The 15422-nt window shown below is 41.7% G+C and overlaps 1 protein-coding gene across 1 annotated transcript in view; it reads right to left on the bottom strand.

Moving 5' to 3' along the window:
* The window catches only part of LOC126100168 (protein diaphanous), a 345883-nt gene that overhangs the window by 178281 nt on the left and 152180 nt on the right, over nt 1–15422 (bottom strand). The gene's annotated exons all lie outside the window — the stretch shown is intronic.

Below are 15422 nucleotides of genomic sequence, written 5' to 3'. Positions count from 1 at the left end.
AATAAATTATCAATCTAAACCGATTTAGCCATCGAAAAACTACGAGAGCGCTTGTCTACAATAATTTCTGTTATTAAATATAATGTGTTTGTTGCTGCCCCCGCCAGTAACGTGACGCAGTGTAAACAAATAGAAACGCAATCAACATTTTCTGAAACTAATACTACTTGACGTAGAAGCTATCACGCGTCTCGGCAGAAAATCGGGGGAGTAAGTCCTGTGTTTCGACACGGCAGGCTGCCTCGACGTCCGCATTTTGTTGATTGTCAGTTCCGGAGGAGGAGGAGGAGGAAGGGGGTGAGGGCGACGACCGGCTTCTGAGAGAGGCAGAGCAGAATGTGCTTTGGGAATATGGCTGGGAAACGGGTAAGCCAATAAGAAGGGTATCCTTCTGTGCTGCTAACAAGGCGTGCACATTCTGAGAATTATGTGGCTCGGATTTACCTTGATTACCTTGATGAGGTAAATGGTAAGGAGTGTCCACAAGGACGGGTATAATTTCGGTAATTTCAATTTGCCATATTCTCTTCACAGAATGGCAGGCATCTAACTGGGTACAGTTACGACATCCATTCGTTTAGTTAACGGGATACATTATCGACCCAATTGAGAGCAATGTGTCACACACACAATTTTCTCCCAGTTATACTAATGTCGATTCCCATTTGACGCCAAATCATAATACACAAATCATAATACAAGCAATTCAATAATTGCAGTAGTTATCGTCTGAATTCACCACTACAGCGACATTTTTAATATAAATAAATCTTTCTTCATAAATAAATGAAAAATTTCAAATCTATAATGTCGCTCGCTGATTCTCAAAAGTAAAAAAAAAAAAAAAAAAAAAAACTGTTCTCTATATTCTCTGCTCAAGACATAAAAGTAATGAGATTTCTCGAAAACACTAGGAAATGTGTAGAGCTTGTGCCCAACAATAAATGGCCTATGAAGGTTTCAGAATACCAGTTTGTACCGTCTGGCAGCAAATGATAAGAAAGGTAACTCTGGAATTTATCATAAGACTACTTACTGCACGTCGCTACGGTTTCTTGCAAGAAAGAGTGAATTTATGTGGACACACCTGCAGTTGTGGACGGTTTCATAAATAGGAGTAAGGCCTTGTGCACAACAACTAATGTTATTCATTTTCCTGTAACGGAGACTTATTGTTGTGACACGTGTGACACACAAAACCACAACGAGAATTATCCCTTCAGAAGATACTGCACTGATTACAAACAAACAAAAAGCTGGTGTTCTTTTGTAGCAAAAGGAACAAACAGCACTCGCTATCTTTCTTTCTGAAAGGAAGGAATTCAGACAAGTTAGATCGGAACATAGAGTTTTAGTGAATCACTGGTAACCATTACACACGATAACACCCCGCTAGGAAGTAAACAGACAGGAGCGAGAACTCTTAGATTAGGACGACACGAAGCTTGGCTTAATTTCAAGTTTCAGAAGTAGTAGAACATACCGCGCAATACTGTAATAATATATCAATTCAAACAAACTTTCTTTTGCACAAATTTATACTATGGCAGCGCGGTCTGAATTAATAAAACAGCGTTATCAATTTATTAGTCCCATTCAGTAGGAAGTAATATGAACACCTTCCCACAAGTATATCATTTAGTACACATGTAATCAATCAATCCAATACAAGTTAGTTATGAACAATAGGGCAGACTGGCAAACAAGTATAGCTACGCCAAAACTTATGAAGCATACTGAAAAGTAGAGGCTATAGGTATTTGGCGAAGCATACTGAAAAGTAGAGTATGGGTATTTGGTGACATGGGTGTTACTGGACGGCTTAAAGTACCGTTATTCTTACAAAGGTGTCCAACAATACATAATCGAAAGTCACGAATTTTAGGCACATCAATGTATAAGAGAAAATATAAAATTTCGGGAAGCAACATTTGAACTGAATGAAGATAAGAGGGTCGCAAAACAATAAATCAAAGACTAAAAGATATGTAGAAAACAATTATTACTTATAATTTATATGAAGATATGGGGAAAACATTACTCATGAAAGCACATTTTTAATTACTTGCCAGCAATCATAAAAAGTTTAGCTGCTAATAAAGTGTTGTTGGTATGAGCTAGAGAACAACTTCTTAATGGGAGATAGATTCAACTTCGTTGATGAATCTCTTTGCAGGACATACTGATGTATATGAACATTACATCTAATCACATTAATTACTGCATAAATATGTATTCTATACTATTTTCTGACGCGTTCCATATCCACGATGATCACCTTACCATAGGCCTATGAAACGAATAGCGCGTATATGTTTTCAACAATATTCCGATGTCAAGGCAGCAGTGAGGTGAATCTTATGATAATACAACTAGAAGCACAGAAATATACAAAAAGGAACGAACAAAAAATGTTGAAATGGATAGTAACGGAAACCGAGGAGTGGCCATGCGTAACAGCTGTGATGGGACTGGTCGTCGCACGCAGATTATCTGTATGCGAAGTACATCGTGATGAATCTATGCCAAATACATCATGATGAATCAAAATCAACCATCTGCAACAACGACCGTATCAACAAAATAACAATGTATTCTAACCGCTTTCAAAAATGATACCGTAACACGAAACACAGAGCGCGGTGCGGATAAAGAGGGAATGGCGTTATTCATTTGCGGGAGTAGGGGGGGGGGGGGGGGCGCAAGAACGTAGTACGACGCTTACAACACGAGGAACGGCAGGAAAACTTTTGGTTTCAGTGATATAACCGTAGAAAATAGATTAAGACATTTTGCTATCGTTTCATTTTTTATAATCTACGAGTAAAGGAAGCAAGGAAGTTTGGAAATTAACATGCCACCAGCAGCGATGTTATTAGACGCAAAACACAAAGCTTGCTGCAAGGGGGGGGGGGGGGGGCGCTCGCCTCCCCCCTCCCTTTCCGCAAATGCACCAAGCGTTTATGCAAGGTCATTCTGTATTTTAAGCACTCGATTATGGAATGGCCAGTTCCACAAAATTAGGAAAAGAACAAATTTCTCCCATTTCAGAAATAAAGTAATGGCTTATCCCTTGTTAGCTCTGCTTTTATTTATCACAGCAATCATTTACATCACGATCTGGTGACTCAGAATAGTTATTCTCAGGCACGTTTTAATCTCTTGTTTCCTTTTTCTAAATCTCCCTTTTTATAGTTATTATCAGCAGAAAAGTTATTGTAACAAAAACATTTATATACTCAATACACTGTCTTTGCCACGTAAAACTGTATGAGTCTACAATGTAAACAGTAAGTATCTGGTCTGATGTATGAAAGGGCCCGAAGTCTCAAAAGTAGTCGAGGTAAAAATAAAAGTCAGTGACTTTATGAACAACTATACACCGAGAGCTACTATGAGGGGTTAGGGGGAGAGAGGGAGAGAGAAGGGAGAAATGTAGATGTTTTGATTATTTTGTATTGCTAATAACACTAGTCCATGATACTGAGGTTACACCGACGTGCAACTGAATAATTTCAATTCCAGCCCCTCCGGAGGAATGACGGAATGGGCGCCCACTCGTGTTGCAACTCGGAGCTGTACTCCCTTTCTAATGCCTTTGACCGTTAAGTTCCCAAATGTGTACAGGTAACTGGAGATATGTTGCCTCATCCGTAACCAAACTGCACAGCATCCCCTTTCTAATTAGCTCTACTGTTACTTATTGCTCTGAATGCCTCCTAGCGAAAAGTGAGGTGATTCCACGCCCATGTCGAAATGAAGTTAACTTTCTAATGGGCTCATTTTTAACGACACGTTAAGTCGTTGATAAAGTAGAAATTTTAATAGCTGCACGTCAATGTACTATTTTGAACAGCTATACTGAGGGAAGATCAAAACCCATTCGCTGCTGGTTAACAAGGACTTATTTTCTGGTTAAACGCATCGATTGAAACTGAACGAACGTGGCCTGAATGGCAAAATAGTTATTTCTCTCATACAACTGCAGACGACATGGTACTAATACCATACAGTGTTCAAAATGTGAATGCAGCATATGTGCGTGAAACCGTTTGTTACCTGAATTAAATAGTGACTGCTATCTTATACGGCCAGACATTAAATTATGAGTGCAGTCACGTAAGTTGAAAATACATACAAAATTTTGTCACTTATAAAAACAATTGTCAGAGTATGTATGTTCGGCGGGGGAGCTTTTTCGGTAAGAGAGTTTAACAGCACGAAGCATTACATAACTGTTAACCTTTCATAATGTATTTGTAGCAACTCATAGTCTCGCAGATGTCGGAGGCACTTACGTATCTGTAGTTGAGTGAAGTCGTTCGCTTTGTTTTTTGTCGCCTTGCATTGCATACATGAAATAAAAGTGAAGCGACCCAAAATATTTTTCAGCCCTACAATAAACAGTAGAATCTGTGACAAGAAAGACACCTGAACTGGAGACACATTACAACTGAACAGGAACGCGTACTTGGATCTTCGCACTTTGCGGGCAGTATATCTTTTAAAGTAGGCGGGCGTTATAGCCCAGTCAAATTAGGCCAGATTTTGACGTTTAGGGGAAAAATTAGTAATAAGCTGGATTTTTGCACATACCTTCCTTACACTTTTCTATAAAACATACTAAAAGTCCCCACCGATCAGACTGAAGCTTCGTACGCCATTCTGGAAAATGGCGGCAAAAAAGTCACCTTTTCGCATTTTTATGAAAAACGCTTGCATTTACGACCAAAATACTTCCGTATGAAATTAAAGAACACGAAATTACCCACAATATAAGTTCCTGTTTTCATAGGATGAACTGTTTGACCGCAAAAGCCTAGTATTTGATATTTTATTACGAAACACCGCCTCCCTGCATCCTGTAAAACCTTTCCGTACTGTCTCCAAGATGAAATTAACTGATTTTTGTCTGTCTGATTTTCGATGTTTGTGTGTTTAAGGGATGTTATCATACAGTGTATCGCTCAGATCTGCACTGTTGAGATTTTCTCTGCCTCGTGATGTCCTTAGGTTAGTTAGGTTTAAGTAGTTCTAAGTTCTAGGGTACTGATGACCATAGATGTTAAGTCCCATGGTGCTCAGAGCCATTTGAACCATTTTTGCACTGTTGATTTTTCCTCTATCTCTATTTTGCAGAAATTGATGCAGTGTGGTGATAAACCAAGACATCGTAACGGCTGTTAATGAGCTTTCTAGTTGCTCCAATGTAGAACATTTACTGCGTAAAATGGTTGAAAATGGAAAATAATTATATTTATAATAGAGAATCATGAGAACTGTTTGATTTGTGATGAAAACTTGCTCACGGAACTACTTGTACAGTTTCGGATGAAGGGGTAGCTACATCGATTAAGTGCCAGTGCGAGACGCGATGGCGCGAAATGTTAAGTTTTTAATAGTTCACTGGGTTATACCACAGGAAGTACTGTCATGAAGTATGAGAAACATCGAACTTCCTTGTTCGAACGAGCAACACGCAGCTGTCAATTTCAAAAATGGCTCTGAGCACTATGGGACTTAACTTCTGAGGTCATCATTCCCCTAGAACTTAGAACTACTTAAACCTTACTAACCTAAGGACATCACACACATGCATGCCCGCCAACTGTACACTGAGATCTGCCGCAGAATTAGCTATTCAAGACAAATGTTTGTTTTGTATGGAAGAAATAATCTAGGTAATATTTCAAAAGAAGAAAAAGAAACCAGTACAAAGACACAGAAATTAGCAAAAGTTGAAAATGTAGCCTGTAAAGATTCAATAACTGCACCAGCTAAGTAGAGAAAGGATGAATGGAGTAAGAGCGTTAACAAACGTCTTCATAATATCACTGATCTGGTAGCTGCATATGGAGGGTATATGGAGGGTATATATCATTACAATTGTTTTGCTGAGAATTTTTCAAGAGGCCCACGGGTGGGAATAAACGGCCATGTCGCCCTCCTAATGCGTTAAGTAGGTCAACTGATGAATAGAATCTTCAGGACAATTGAAAAAAAAAAAAAAAAGTTCAAATGTGAATGAATTCCTATGGGACCAAACTACTGAGGTCATCGGTCCCTAGACTTACACATTACTTAAACTAACGTATGCTAAGAACAAAACACACACACACACACACACACACACACACACACACACATGCCCGAGTGAGGACTCGAACCTCCGGCGGGAGGGACCGCGCAATCAGTGAGATGGTGCCTCTAACCGCGCGACCACTCCGCGCGGCTATAACTGAACACAATGACGAGTGTCCGTTTGCAGTTAAAGACTTGATTGAGCAAGCTTTTGTTATGTTCCAAATTTGGAAAGTATGAGGTCTTTACTTAAGGAAAAATGTGGTGAAGAGATCACAGTGGCAAACCCACGTAAGAAACACTCTACTGTTTGTTCTGGAAACACGAGATGAGGAAAGAAATACGTGACTGAGACGAAAGACTTCGGACTGTTATGGCGCGCTGCATTCATACGAGAGGACATTGGGTGCAGCTTCTACAAAATATCTGAAATTGCCCCAACAGACGAGTTTTTGATAGATGCAAAAACTATGATTCCACTGTCTTTGACTACGTAACAGTAAAAAGAACGGGCAAAGGAATCCACGACAAAATAGGACATCAAATAATTTCAGCCACGAGATTACGATCTTTCGCATCTCCTCTTCTACTTGGATTGTCCGCGTTTCTATACAGAAAGTATGAATCCAGAAATCTTTTTGACACACTATCAAATCTTGGAATGTATGCAAATTTTCGAAGCCTCTTCCTAGAACAGTTTAGAGCAGTTGTAGGAATGTTGCTCTATAATGCTCCAAAATCAAAATATCCAGCTTATGTCGATGTGTCTTGCCTTAACAAATGCTCCAGATCTGCACAGCAATAAGGAGGTACCGAAACACCTGCAGCTGAAGGAAGTGGTGTAATGACAGACCAGGATCCTGACAATCTAAAAGGTCAGGATAATGAGTTACAGAAAGATGACCAGCCAGTCTTCTGAACCGTAGCACTATGTATGTATTATTCATAATAAAAGAACAATTAACACTTAGTCAATAAATGTTAATTAAATATTTATTATATGTCATTCCCTGCTCTTTCTATCGCAATTACAACCACATCCACAAATGGAATTCCCGCCATTATACGGTCAGAACAGATTTATAAACATCGTTTTGAAGCTGAAGCGTTAATCCTATGAAAACAGCACGTAGGACTTTTTTGTAGATGATTTTGTGTTCTTTAATTTTGCACTGAAGTATTTTGCTCATAAATGCAACTCTTTTCTATAAAAATGCGAAAAGGTGATTTTATTACTTCAATTTTCCAATATGGCGGGCGAAGATCCAGATAGATCAAGGGGGACGCTTAGTATGTTGCTTAGAAAGATATAAGGAAGATCAGTGTAAAAATCCAGCTTTACCCTCTAAAGATCCTAATTTAACCGGACTCCTAAGGGTTTGCACGTTGGAGAACTGCTCCGTGGCATGTGCGTAACCTGGAAGTTTCTCAACAGCGCACATTCTGTTGCGTTGCAAAGAGAAATATTCATTCTGGAAAGAGGGTTAGAGCTTGACGTCGCAGTAGAGCTCGGATCCTTCGGTCGCTCTGGAATACATCTACATGGATACTCTGCAAATCACATTTAAGTGCCTTGCTGAGGGTTCATCGAACCACCAACAGGGGATAGGCAGAATAATGTGAACGGGGCTAGTTGTGTGGTTGTGTCTGACGGTCAACAACGCGCGTAAGGCAGGTGTTGCGCTGGACTGTGGGTGTTCATTATTGACTAGGCATCAGTGCAGGTTGTTTAAGAGTAGTGCACACTTCGTATTTACATTCAGAGGCCGAGATCGGCGTGCAATGGAAGACCCGACAGAATTCCAAAGAGGGCAGATTGTGGTGACCCGATTAGCAGGAGCGTCAGTAACCAAGGCAGCCAACTTACTGAATGTGTGAAGAGCAAATGTTTCAACAGTTATGACAGCCTACAATAAATGACAAAGTTCGTCGGACGCTTACACCAATTGTGTAAAAACAACACAAAACTACTGCGGAATAAGTGACTGCAGAGATCAATAGCCATCTTCGAGACACCGTATCCATCTACACTGTCCGCCGAGAACTCCATAGAGCGCATATTCATGGACGAGTTGCTATACCGAAACCATTAGAGACGACAACCAACCCAAAGAAGCGTAAAACATGGTGTCAGGAGCATAAATCCTGGACGGCTGATCATTGGAAACACGTCATATGATCCGACGAGTCAACGTTTTCGTTATTTCCAACATCGGTCCGGGTTTGCGTCTGAAGAACGCGAAAAGAAGCCAAGAATCCTGGTTGCTTGATTCCAACGGTTAAGCATGGAGATGGAGGTGTGATGGTGTGGGCAGCCATATCATGGTATTCTGCTGGTCCCATAATTACTCTCAAAGGCCGTATTACAGCCAACGAATATGTGAACATTTTAGGTGATAAGATGGACTCCATGATCCAAATGTTGTTCCCCAACAATGGCGCCATATTTCAGGACGATAATGCTTCCATTCACACAACCAGGACAGTACAATCGTGGTATGAGGAGCATGCAACTGAAATGCAGTGTCTTCCCTGGCCAGCACAGTCTCTGGACTTGAACATTATCGAACCCTTGTGGGCGGTATTGGAGCGCAGACTCCGGAGCAGATTTCCTGCTCCCTCGACGCTAAAGGTGTTAGAAGAGGTTCTGATCGAAGAGTGGCACAACATTCCACTGGAGAGTATACTATCATTATATGCTAGTATTCCAAGAAGAATCGCAGTTCTATTACCGGAGAATGGGGGTCCAACCCATTATTAATAAACCATTCCCACATAAACTGTAAGTACATGTGTACACGTTATTTTACCTATCCCCTGCAGGTTAATTACTCCCCGGCGCAGTACCTTGCCTACACGGTCACTGACACCTCTCACCTACGAAACGCGGGCAGCAAGAAGAGGTTCGTCTCTTCCTTTCTCTTTTTCCTTCACTGTATCTTTTAAGTCGTAGAATGTCCTTGTCGCAATATCCATTCGCATGGAATATTGTCCGCGTTCGTTCAGTTCATGCGGCCGCAAGATACGAGATCTGCTGATGTCTAGGGATTTCGTAGGTGCACCCCACAGAGCAGACGTCTACGAACATCGATCTGAATGCGCCGATGTGTACTGTCGGATCATGAATGTTACGTACAAGTGGGGCAGAACAAGTCAGCTTTAACTGAACACCAGCAGGACTGTGACCAATCTATTAATTATAAAAAAAAAAATCCTCGTGTGCTTGCTCGTGAGCCGTAGAAGTTGCAGCGAAAAGCAAGAGAGGGTATCGAAATAACTACACCCAGTAACACCATGGACAGGGAGAACGGCTACAAGTTTGTGACGGCTTGGCTGCATGCGATCCCAGTCAATCGAACCGCTTGTATTGCTCGCGAACCAGTAGCTCCACGTGACACTGATTCAACTGCGTTAACAAACGGCCACAAGAGAACTGCCGGCGAGGCAACATCTCACTGCTGGAAAACACTACCCCTGGGTACTAGCTGGCGATACGCTATTGCCTACAGATTTCCTGCCAGAGTGGTACAGCCATCCCTCCACAGCAATCTTTACTTTGAATTGCTCAACAGCATCAGAGAATGTGATTTCAGTAGCCGCCACGGTACCGGAGTAAGACCCCTGCATAGACAGTCGAAACGTCGGCACTTTAGCTGTTTTGGGTTTCGTAACATTATACCCAAAATCATTTTATTAAAAAAAATACGTCGTTTCTAGAGACTCAACATTTCGCATTTCTGTATCAAATTATAATTTACTTTCACATAAAAAGTAAGTAAAGCAGTCACCAATCCAAAGATTGTTTTGGACACCACAGGGCTTTACTGGGCACGGTCCTGTTGCAGGTGATACGGCGTTGCCTTCCATCAGCCTCTTAACTGACGTACCCAGCCAGTTATACGGGGACTGGCAGTTAAATGTGGATTCCGAACTACGGTGCAGCTCGCGATTTTTCACTCAACAAACACTGCCAGAAGTGAAAGTGATAATTGACAGATAAAAACCTTAGAACTGATCTGGGGTCGAAACCTAGACCGTTGGATCTGTAATCTGGCACTTCTACCAGTGAGCCACCGAGCCGCACATTTTTTCAAATGGCTCTGAGCACTATGGGACTTAACTTCTGTGGTCATCAGTCCCCTAGAACTTAGAACTACTTAAACCTAACTAACCTAAGGACATCACACACATCCATGCCCGAAGCAGGATTCGAACCTGCGACCGTAGCGGTCACGCGGTTCCAGACTGAAGCGCCTTTAACCGCACGGCCACACCGGCCGGCGCACATTTTTTCATATGTCCAGTAATTAACGATAAAACGTGTTATTTTTATTAAAAATTATGATTCCGTATTTGTTAATTAACATTTCCGTTTGATAGAAAAATGTTAAGTCTGTGGAGCAAGCCCGTGGCCGGATTATCGGGTTGACCGCGGCGTCAGGAGGGCGTGGGGCGGGGCGTGGGGGTGGGGGTGGGGTACCTCGTGCCGGCCACCCTTTAACCCCGGGAGAGATTCCCGGCACACATTCCGACAGCTGAGTGTACCTGCGGCCGCTCTCGAGACACTGGAGGAAAAATCCTCAACTCTACCGGAGGCCTCCAGGATCAGAGTTTAGTGCTCTACCACTAGCCCACCAAGGCCACTTATTGAAACTACACACCTACGACAGGACACACGGTGAAAAAGTATGCATGCTGGTGGCCACGCCGGAGGGACACTCGCAGTATACTGTTTGCATATTTCGCTGTCCACCTTGACGAGCCCCACAGTAAATAAGACGGGTCAGGACCTGCGTCTGCAATTCTGATCGCCTTCCGCCAGCAAGCGGTACGCACTACGCCGACTGTTAGCACATCCTTATGCTACAGCGCCAAAAATTACGAAGCTGGATCGATTACAGTAAAAGAAAAGAAACATTAACCGGATACGTACTTTAAAGGCAACTCGGCCATGCAGACAGCTCACTCAGTCGCCTTTTTAAGCACTCATTTTCACTAATATTAATATTTCCAATGTATTTCCTTCGGAATTTCACGTACCATCCTCGCGCGTACTTTGGAATCCTGCAGGTATGGACTTCACACATAGTATGTTTGAAACTCAAATCTATGCCTCACACGGGGCTCTTAACCCTTTAAGTGACATTGATAAATATATATACTACTGGTAAACACCTGGAATTACCACGCATAATTGTTTTTCTCGTGTATCGTTAGTATGAAGTTTTGCTATCTCATACTTCATGGTAGATTTACAAATCAGTAATAAACTGAACAGGTTTATTCACTGCTCCTTCCGAGGAGTATACACATTAATTTCATTGTTATGCTGGAAAAACTGTCACTTAAAGGGTGAGTATCTACACGACATCCCCAAGTCCACGGAGGTTTGCAACCCGGAAGTCATAAAGAGTGAGCATGCTGCACGCTCCAAACATTTCACCGCGAAACTTCAGTATCTAAATGCCGTTACGCTTTTGAGAGCAATAACAACGGTAGGGTGCTCAAACCATGGAGGAAATGAAGAAAGGAAAAAAGAAAGAAGACATTGAATTACGTCCCATCGCCGACGAGGTCACGAGATGAAACACATGCTCACTATGGTAAGTTGGAGAAGGAATTCAGCCATGCCCTTTTTATAGTTAGATGGCATTTTCTCAGATAGAAATTCCTGACAGATCAACCCCTTGCCGTCGAAAAAGGTGACCACCATCCTCTTAATGTTGGATTTTGTCAGCCTATTTTTTTTGGAGGCGGGGAAGACGATAAACGCCATGCAATTGACTGTCGCTCGGTCTCTGGATCTTACTGGTAGCATTAGGTCTCACATCCTGTAATGATGCGGATATCCAAGAATGTGTGAAAACAGTGCTTCAAGCGATTCCACAAGAAGAGTTTTCTGACAGTTTCCAACAGCTTTACAACCGGTGTCAGAAGTATGTTGTAACTAATGATGATTACTTTAAGGCTAATCAAGGTATTTTGTTTTTAACTCTTGTATGCCGTTATTTTCTAAGACCAGTCGTGGAATCCTTCCGGCGCACCTTGTATGTTACAACGCACGGGATGATGCAACACTGTATTGAATGTTGACTGTAGTGGATTTTGATTTCAGAGATGTGCACTTTCGAATAGATTTTATTTTGGTTATTGTTTTGCTATTAGTTCACAGTACAGTCATTTTTAAAGTTTCTTAAGGCTTATTCTTGGATTCCCAGCGCCCCTTAAGACAAACACGTTCGCAGATACGCAGGTGATGCAAAATCTTATTTGCGGCGTTCATATTTTCTTGTGTCCACTTATGCTGACAGCTCTATCGCTCTGCACAATATTTTGCGGCACAGCTAATCTGATTTGATTTGAGGCCATCATTCGAAGCGCCCAATGAAGAGTGCTGGGTCATTTCTTGAAATATTCAACAGAAAAATAGAGAAGTCTACTCGGCTGCACACATTCAGCATTTATTGACAATAATAATTTGAAAAACCTTCAACTTATTGTGAAGGAACTCTCGCACCGTCAATAATATGGTAAGATGGCAACGCGATTTTACAAGGTTAAGATATCGAACACCCAAAAGAAAGCGTGTGCCACAATTATATCAGCTATAGTTGATAAATAACACAAAGGAACGAAAAGGGGGAAATGGGTCCGAGATAGACTGAAAAAGGAGCGACTTATCATATGTTAATTTACTGTCTAAAATCATAACCAAAGATTTCAAACTATTTTCGGGTGAGTTCTGCATGTAACCACAAATTATTAATGTTGATACGTCATAAAATAGGGAAGTATAATCCGTTAATATGAGAGGCAATCGCAGTCGACAAGAGATTAGCTATAACTGAGATTTCTGGCGATAGACAGGTCATTCGAATACTTTGAGCTTAATGCTGTAATATCATAAACACAAATTGCAAATTGAAACCCGTAAAGTAACTGTATCTGCCCTGCAACTATATATTCAAGTAATACGCGAATATTATTTTTTTACTTTTTTTTACAATGTGGTGACGCTAACATGTATTTCGCACACCTGTTACTAGTCACTAAATGAATGTGATGCGCTTTTGGTGCAAGCCTTTTACTACACTACTGTGTAATTCAATAAGCTATTAGGCCTACTACATTAATCCAGCAATGGCATAGTAAATCCACAATTGACCACCCTAAAGTGGTAAATACACCGACTACCCCTGCATAGTCATATGAAAATTTCATGTTTTAGAAGACTCCTTGAAAAACTGAATCTAAGAAGTGATATGCATAAAGGCGAACGGAGAACATAAACATTGCACACTAAGCCATAGTGGCTGGTTCATGAAGCTTTGTCAACGTCTGAATGGCGAATATTGTAAGACCGTCAATCTGGGCTTCACACGCTCAGTACTTACTGATAATGCTGGGAGTATTTTTATCAGACTTGAACACCGCTCGTCAATATTTCTAGTAATGACAATAAACATACAGTCAATATAATGACGGTTTGAGAATGTTATTGAAAGTGTAGGGCCCCTACCACCAGTATTCCTATCGCTACGCGCGTACTGCTCGCCGGATGACCCCTCATCACAAGGCTGGGTGAACGCCTCCTCTGTAACCAGTAGCTTTCTGAAACAACAGAATCACTGCTTCCATAAACTCTTCAGTGCTGCGGCTCCGCCGCCGAACGCGCCGCCGCGTGTAAACAAGTCAGGCACGCCTGTCGACGCGCGAATATCGTCCGCTACGGCTGACGTAGATTTTCGGCGCAGCCGTTGGAAGACAAACACTTGGCGAACAACGTCAACACGAACACTGGGAAATATTTATGCGGACTCAAAGGATCCGGAGAGATGAAAACCACAAACAGTGCCGCACGAACACGGGGCCTAATGTCGGAATGAAAATTACGATTGGAACAGGCATATGGAGACTCCCGGCCGGACTCAACCGATTGTGGCAGGCCTGTTACTGAATGTTCTCATGCCGACTTGGATTAACTTCACGCGCGCTCAGACTCTGCAGGGTACAATGTAAAGGCTGGCCAAGCAACTAAGGCCAATATTCTTACACTGGACACGCATTTTGGAGGAGTCAGCGGTCATTCAATCCCGTCCTGGCTTTCCATGGTTTCCCTGACTCTATCTAATTCTGTTTGTCATAATTATAGATCAAAATCAACGAGAAGTCCCGATTTGATAGAACTCGCTTTTTGGTATGCTAGTGCCTGTGTTTGAAAATAAAAACTCCATTCATCCACTTCAGAATTTACAAATAATATTTATGAATGGTGATGTTTGTGTTTATATATACACTGTATCTTCCCCTTTGTACCTCGATACAAAGAGGCCATAAACGTAGTAAAAAGTGTTGCTGCTTCAGTATAGTGTATAGTGGCAGATGTAAGAATTAAGATGTAAGAATCATAGCTGTCCTTTCGAAAACTATTGCATACTGAACAACGAAAGATCAAGAGGGAATTGGTACGATTAAAATTTACATAAGGCCGAGATGGAGTCTTTTTCCTCTACTGTTCAAAGCCGGCCGGTGTGGCCGAGCGGTTCTAGGCGCTTCAATCTGGAACCGGGCGACCGCTACGGTCGCAGGTTCGAATCCTGCCTCGGGCATGGATGTGTGTGATGTCCTTAGGTTACTTAGGTGTAAGTAGTTCTAAGTTCTAGGAGACTGGGAACCTCAGATGTTAAGTCCCATAGTGCTCAGAGCCATTTGAACCACACTGTTCAAACAGCGTATCAAAGAAGCAATAGAGGAAATAAAAGAAAAATTCGAAATGGAATTAAAATTCAGAGTAAAAGGATATCAATGATGAATTTCGTTGATGACACTGGTGTCCCGCATGAAAGTGAGGGAACACTGAATATGGATTGAGAGTAAACGAAAGAAACACAAAAGTCTTAAGGAGCAGCAGCAAGGAGATTAGCGAGAAATGTAACATCACTGACTGGGGCAGCTTAGTAGACGAAGTGAATGATTTCTGCTAACTCTTAAGTAGAAAAACGTTTATCCGAGAAAGTAAGGACGGCAACAGAAGCAGACTAACAAATACAATGAAAGCATTCAAAGTCAAAAGAAGTCCATTATAATGGAACACATCCCTCGTCTTAAGAAATAAATTTCTAAGAATGTACATCTGGAGCAAAGTACTTTAGGGACGTCAATCATGGAGTGTAGGGAATCCAGAAAGGAAGAGAATCGCGCGTACTTATTGCCAATAGAAAACAAGAATAAATTCATGGAACGCTGGGACATGCCATTTATAGGAAGCCAACTCACTCCAATTTTTACCTTCAAGTTGATAGCTGTCAACCTCCGGTCCAGCGTGAAGAGATACATCGTAC

The sequence above is a fragment of the Schistocerca cancellata genome, chromosome 9 (assembly GCF_023864275.1).
Source record: "Schistocerca cancellata isolate TAMUIC-IGC-003103 chromosome 9, iqSchCanc2.1, whole genome shotgun sequence".
Lineage (NCBI taxonomy): Eukaryota > Metazoa > Arthropoda > Insecta > Orthoptera > Acrididae > Schistocerca > Schistocerca cancellata.
Note: the sequence above shows the minus strand (reverse complement) of the source record. Positions and strands in the feature narration are given on the sequence as shown.